The following is a 6,953-nucleotide window of genomic DNA, read 5'->3' on the forward strand; positions in this document are numbered from 1 at the left end:
GGGGCTGGGCTGGGGGCGGGGGTCCTGAAAGCCGCGGATTCAGCAGCCCCCTCCTCAAGGCAGAGGGCTTTCCAGAGCCGCATAGGCGATTAAAAGAGGGCGACGGTGCCAAATCGCGAAAGGAGCGGGTGGGCTCCCTGTCTTTCTGCCACCGCGCAGAAGATGGTAACGGGCGGCTGCCTCCACCCCCCACCCCCCAACAACCCCTCTCTGGGAAAGCAGCGTGACTTTCTGGCTTTATTCTGCCGGCTCTTTGGGCTTCCTTGTCGCTTTAGCGCACGGTCGAGGCGCCACTTCTGCAATCCGCGCTGCAGCCAGGCAAGATTGGGTGGTGGTGGTGAGGGAGAATATTTCTGGGCATATACAGAGCGCCTTCCCCATATTACTGGAGGTAGCAGCACCCATCTCTATAAGATCAGAGGGGAGACGGAGCATTGGCATCGTCTTGCCTTTAGGCTGCGGTTTTGCCATTTGTGGATTACATGAATCCAAGAAGGCTCTTTGCTGGACCAACTGAAAGGCGTCTATAAATGAACCCTAAGCAGTCTAAAGGCTCAAAACCAGGATCGACCCTACCCGTCGTTTTGCTGCCTAAGGCAAAATGGGGAAATGCTGCTTGACCCGCACTCTGCTCCAAAGTCGGGGTCACTCAGCTTTTGGGTTCTGGCGAGGTCGCTTTTCCTAACTTATCTGGTGACAGGGGCTGGGAAGTGCCTGCGGTGGCACCAGAGAAGCACAGGCATGTCCTACCCCTCCACCCGCCCACGCCAGAGAAGTGAGGAAAAGGGGCAGCAGCGGTGACTTCCAGGTTCCAGCAAAATCTCCCTGGAAGCCAGGAGCCAGATGCACCAAATCCTGCCCCAGGTTGGGGGAGGGGCGGGGCAGCAATGCTGGGTTATGCAACTATTTTCTTCATTGGTGAAGAATCCTTGCGGCTCTATCAGGATCAGCTTTGTAGGCCAAATTCAACAGGTGGATGGGCATGGTTGCCTGTCAATCACATGGTGCCATTATGTCTTCACATGACTAACGGATAGGTTGGCCCACATGAGCATAGCCCAAAGGGGCAGCAGGGGGGGAGGTGCCCCCTAAATCATTAAATAAAAATACAGAACTACCTGAGGTTCTGCCTCCCCCAACATAAAGCCTAGCTACGCCCATGCACCCACCTGTCAAAATCCATGGCACAGTTCTCAAACACCCATTGCTGCTGTGGGAGACCCCAGAAAGTGAGACATTGGAGGGTTGGCATGGGGCACCTTCCAAAAAAAAACACCCAAAACCATCCTTGAGCTAGACATGCTAGGTGTTCCTCCTTTCATTCACCCATCAGTTGATGGGCAGCTGGAAACATGCCTAGTTCCAGCAAATGAGCCACTGGAATCCCACTTCAAGCTCTGGATTGTTCCTTTTAAACCCCACCCTTAATCCCTTAATCCCCCACACCTGGCATAATGGATGACGTTAGCTTTGTTTGCCACATGGGGAGGACTGGTGGACCAAGTCTGGCCCACAAGGCGGAGGTTCCTCGCCCGTGATATTCTCCAACAGCGCAGTTCCACTCCCTCATTCCCAGCACCTGTCACCTGAAGTGCCTGCCTCAGTCAGCCTAATGATAGGGCAAGGAAGGACCAAAGCTAAGGGTCACTTCTTATGCAGTGCTTTGCACTGAGACTGGCACAAATATTCAAAGCACACTTCAAAATATATGTAGACCAAAGTCATGTGCAAAGAACACACAAGGAGAAACCCAAGCTTTCCCTATCAAACTACTATTGCCCAGTCACCACTTGTGTGTATTTGAAGGGGAAATGCATCTGTTTAAATATTTTATTTATTTCATTTCATTTCATAAAGTTTATACACCGCTTAATCATTTTTTTTATTTAAAAAAAAACCCTCAAAGGAGTTTACAAAAAGATGAAACAAAATCAAGGGGGGGAATACAATAATGGTTTTAAACATACAAAAAGTTAAAATACTAAAAGAGGTTATGATTCACAACAACTTTCTGAGCATCTGGGTGTATGCCCTTCATCCTGAGGCAATGCATTTGGGAGCTTTTTGTATTCAGGGAGCACAAAAGCACAAAATGTCTCACAAGAGGTGTCTCTTTTCTCTTTAATGCAGTTTTAAGTGCTTATTTCTGGGATTTACTTCCAAGCAATGTTATAACAATTTAGAAAAGGAATCAAGTCACTTGTGTGCAGAGTCACTTTTGTACTTGCGGACAGAGGGTGATCACTGGGTTTGGACCCATCTAGTGGAAAGATATTGGTAAGTGGAACTTACCTACTGCCAACCAGAAGAAAGACTGGAGCTCAGTGTTATCATGGTGCTCCCTCAGCTGTAGAAGAAATACATAGAAAAAACCCTCATTTGTTAATGGGACTGTGGATAATGACTGCCCCCCCCCCGAATTTCCCACAATCCTGGGAAATCTGCAGTTCTGACTCATTTAAACTTCAGATGCTTTTCCATCTCAAATGCATATTAACATAGCCTCCTACTACAAGACTTTAAAAAAATGGATTAAATGCTAGCTTGCTCTTTATGGTTCCATGGGTAGATTGAGATAATGAAACAGCTGCCTTTTTTATGAACAGCCACAGAGAACCAACAGGACCAATCTAATAGTTTGGGGACCAAAATCTTTATTAAGCTCATTGCCATATCTGAAGTTCTCACTGATGCACAGGATGGTGCTTTCAAGATAAACCAAGAAGCCAACCAAGTAATTAAAAAGATGCTACTAAAGGTCCCTGGTTGGCACTCATTGCATGATTAACAATCAAGAAACAATGCACTAGTTTAGACTTTATTTTCCCCAGTGCAGGCCTCAGAAAAGACCTTTTCTTGATGGCATCTGGGAAGAGCAGTGTAAGCAGCCTGTATCTTATGCCTGCTTACCTATAAGTAATTATTACTGTGTTTGGTGGACATTATTGACTCTCTAGTGCAGGCATAGGTAAACCCAGCTCTCCAGATGTTTTGGGACTACAAATCCCATAATCACTAGCTAACAGGACCAGTGGTCAGGGATGGTGGGAGTTGTAGTTCCAAAACATCTGGAGAGCCGGGTTTGCCTATGCCTGCTCTAGTGAACCTTCCTTAGGAATGTAACCACAAACCATCTTTATGCTGCCTGCAGAAGATAAGAGTACTGCTGAATTAGACTAAAGTCCATCTCTGGTCCAAAATCCCCTACAGAAGCCCACAGGCAGGAGAGAAAGGCAACAGCCCTCTGCCATGAAGGAACTGGCACTACTGCAGGTGCCTCATAATACCTGCTCCACATTTAGTGTGGCAGTGCCTAAACTTCGGAACTCCCTGCCTCTTGACAGCAAGCAAGTGCCTTCCATTTAGTCTTTTCAGTGCCTACTCAGATGCTTAGCATGTTGAGGTAATTTTAACCTGTTTCAGCATTATAACATTATTCAAAAAAATTCACACAAGCTAAATTATGTGGCTGAGCCAATCCCAGTGCCTTTTGACACACAACAATAAAATCTGTATCCCCATTCGCCTTGCTTGTAAATTAAATGAAGTGGCACATTGAACTGAATGTCCATTTTCAATCTTAAAATGGCTGTCCTCCCTTCTGCATTAATACGTTATGAACCATATATGAAAACAGTACTCACAAATACCTGGCATCTTCGCTAACACTTTAAAATACTGCACTTCTATTGGGAATACTCTAATTTATAATAGATCTCATGAGTTATGGAATTTGATTCTTAAATAATCTATATAATAGCATATCTATATCTATGTCTAGACCTAGCTTTAATATCAAATGCAAATTGTAGTTTTCAAGATCCAGCACAGAGATTTTAATCCTTAATAGTTTAATATTTAATAGCCGAACAGATGGATTCTCAAAGTCACTGAACAGCCTCATTCATCTATCCACAGGGCATACAACATTTTAAAAAGTCCCCATTGCTTGCTTGTATTTATTGCACATCACTTCACACATTTGTAGATGGCGACGCATTAACTCTGTACATGCTGGTGTCTGATAAGTTCTGTTCATTCAAATTCTATTTCTGGCTGTTGTGACATCTAAGGATATTTTATATTTCATGTCAATGTTTTATACCTAATAATCATCGATACTTTGTAGTTAACATTTTAAATAGCTCACTTGAGGTTTATTTAGTATCTGACACCTGACATGCAATAGCCTTTTGTGAAAGTGGTCTTTAGTGCTAATTTTGCAACACAATCCTAGCCATGTCTACTCAGAGGTAAGCCCTATTCAATTCAGTGGGCCTTACTCTCAGGCAAGCAGGGTTATGACTGCAGCCTTACAGCACAAACTTAGTCTTGTCTACTCAGACATAAATTCTATTGAATTCAATAGAGAGTACTTCCAAGTACTTAGAGTTGGGATTGCAGCATTGGAGCCAATTTAGCTATTTGGGAAACATTCCTTTACAGAACAATCAAATACATGTCAAATCAAAAATAAGTCTCCTTGAGTGTAAGTTATGTCTACAGGACTGCAACCTTAAAGAGATAAAAAAAAAATAGTAATATTTTGAGATAAAAAAATTGATTTGTGTAAAGTTGTCAAACTGGAAATTTTAAGATTATTTAATTTCAGCTCTAGCTTGCAGTTCTATGAATCTTAACCTTATCTGATGTTTCCTTTTAATAGTATTGAAAGTCAAGGCTGGAAAAGAATCTCTGGAACAGAATGGAAATAATCCTGTAACCTCACAACATCTCCTTCTCATTGCACATCATGTGGTTTGCAGTCAATATGGAGGTGCAAGGAATCCGTGACATTCCATTTCACTTTATGCAGGCAAAGAAAAGGCTGAAAACTTGGGATGAGCTAAATACTCAAAAGATTCCAAGCCTGACAGCACACAGGTGTGTTATAGTTGTTGACCATATCCTTTTTTTTTTTTTTTTTTTTTTGCAGGCAAACTGCTCATAAGTGTCTCAAATGTATTCAGTGAATATCTCTCCATGGAAGCTAGTTGTCTGAGGAGGAGGATTAAGATGAACCCCATAATGCATTAAAATATCATGTGAGCCCTGCCCCTTGTTGCTGACATGTCCACCAGATGAGAAACACTCTGGCTGTATAGCCAGCACGCATGGGTAGGGACCTATGTGTGTACCTTTACATAAGGAAGGGGGAAATCTGAATAGCTGCAGGATCCTCTCCAATATGGAGACTCACCCTTGTCCATCAGTCCACCCATGTTTGGCTTTTTCACACATGTGTGACTGGTAGGGGGTGTGGTAGGCTAGGGTTGGTGGCTGCAACCTCTTCCTGCCTTGATGTCTTGAGGTGTACGTGCTAGTTTGAACATGCCTGATTCCTTGGTACAGAGAACTCTGTGGGATGTTTGGAATGTGAAAGTCATTAGAGCTGGGAGCACACAACAGGTGGAAGCATTTAACTTAAATGGTGCTTCAGTGTATAAGTATTTGTAAGATCTGTGGGCAGTAGGTTCCTCTTGTGAAAGGAACGATCAGTTATTACTTCACACAACTGAAATAATTAACCTTGTGGAACAGCTACAAGCCAATAGGAAGGGACAGCAACTCTCAGTAAAGGTATTAGCCTTCCTGTGGCATTTATACTTAGTTGTTTGTATGGGTGAAATTATTATTCTACTTACACTAAAAAGCAATGGCCTAGGTTAAAAGTGGGGTGTTCTGCAGGCACTGTTACTCACATTTCTGTGATGGCTTTTTATGCTACCTGTTATCCTTGTTATTTCAATCCTGCTTTTCTCTCCTGCCCCACCCTCCATTGTGTTATAATAAAGCTTTCTTATGGAGCCTTAGATCCTATTAGGACTTTTATATTAAATAGTTGAGTACTGAATTTGAAAGATATGCTTTGAGAGTTTGAGTTTTAATATTTCTGTTCTAGGCAGTGCTGTTTTTCTAGAAACCATGAACACCTCCCTTGTTCTCTTGTAATGACAATGGTACCCACCTGAGTGGTGACGAAACTGAGTTCCGGTGAGTTCCAGCTGAAACCAAGCCCTGGTTCTAGTCCTCCTAATTATCCTTATTCTTCTTTCTCAGAATTTGCTTCCACTTGAACAGAAATGGAGGATTCAGACTATATTTCATCAGATGAAGAAGTAAGGATCCTTTCTCCCCTTCCTCCCTCCCTCTTGAACCAAGGATTAACGGGTCTCTTTAAGGACTAGGATAGAAGGGGTATCTGGCTAGTGGACTGGGATAGAGGATCTGCTATTAGTATATCCTCATAAGGCAAAAACAGACATTCATCTATTAAAATTTGCAGCAGTAGCAAAAGCTTTAACTTCTGCCTGCCACATGCAGGATCCTATCCAGGAAAAAAATTATCCAACATTAGCAGTTGTAAAAGGAAGTGTAATCATTCACTTGGGATAAAATTGTGCTCTAGGTCATCTTTTTTTACCATCCGTAGGATAAGACAAAAAATGGCACACATTTTCCAGAAAACATATAATATGATACCAGCTCCTCTTTCCCTCATCTGTTGCACAGTAGTAGCCATTCCATGGAACTGAAGCAGAGGGAGAGAAGGGAAGCAGGGCCACTCCACCAGGTTGCTTCTGTTTTGAGTGATAATTTGATGGTTGGTGTTAAAAGTTAATAAGGACAAATTAGAGGCATTGCAGGGTTCTTGTGATGTGGGAGAAGACTTACGTGTTTTGGATAGGGTTATGTTCCCCTGAAGAAGCAGGTATGCATTTTAAAGAGGCACCTGGGCCTGGCAGCAACTGTAACCAGGAGCACTTTTCTTCTGCTTTTGCTGGCTAATTTCTCAAATCAGTTTAAAGCAGTATCCTTTTCATTTAAAGCCATGAGTGCTCATGCAGCAGGTTACTTCAAGGACCACCTTCTCCCATTCAAACCTTCCCAAACATTGAGATCCATGTGTGATGCCCTGCTCTTTGTGCTGTCTTGACATGAGATCAGATGTG

Source organism: Podarcis melisellensis (assembly GCF_964234715.1).
Source record: "Podarcis melisellensis genome assembly, chromosome: 4".
NCBI classification, from domain to species: Eukaryota; Metazoa; Chordata; class Lepidosauria; order Squamata; family Lacertidae; genus Podarcis; species Podarcis melisellensis.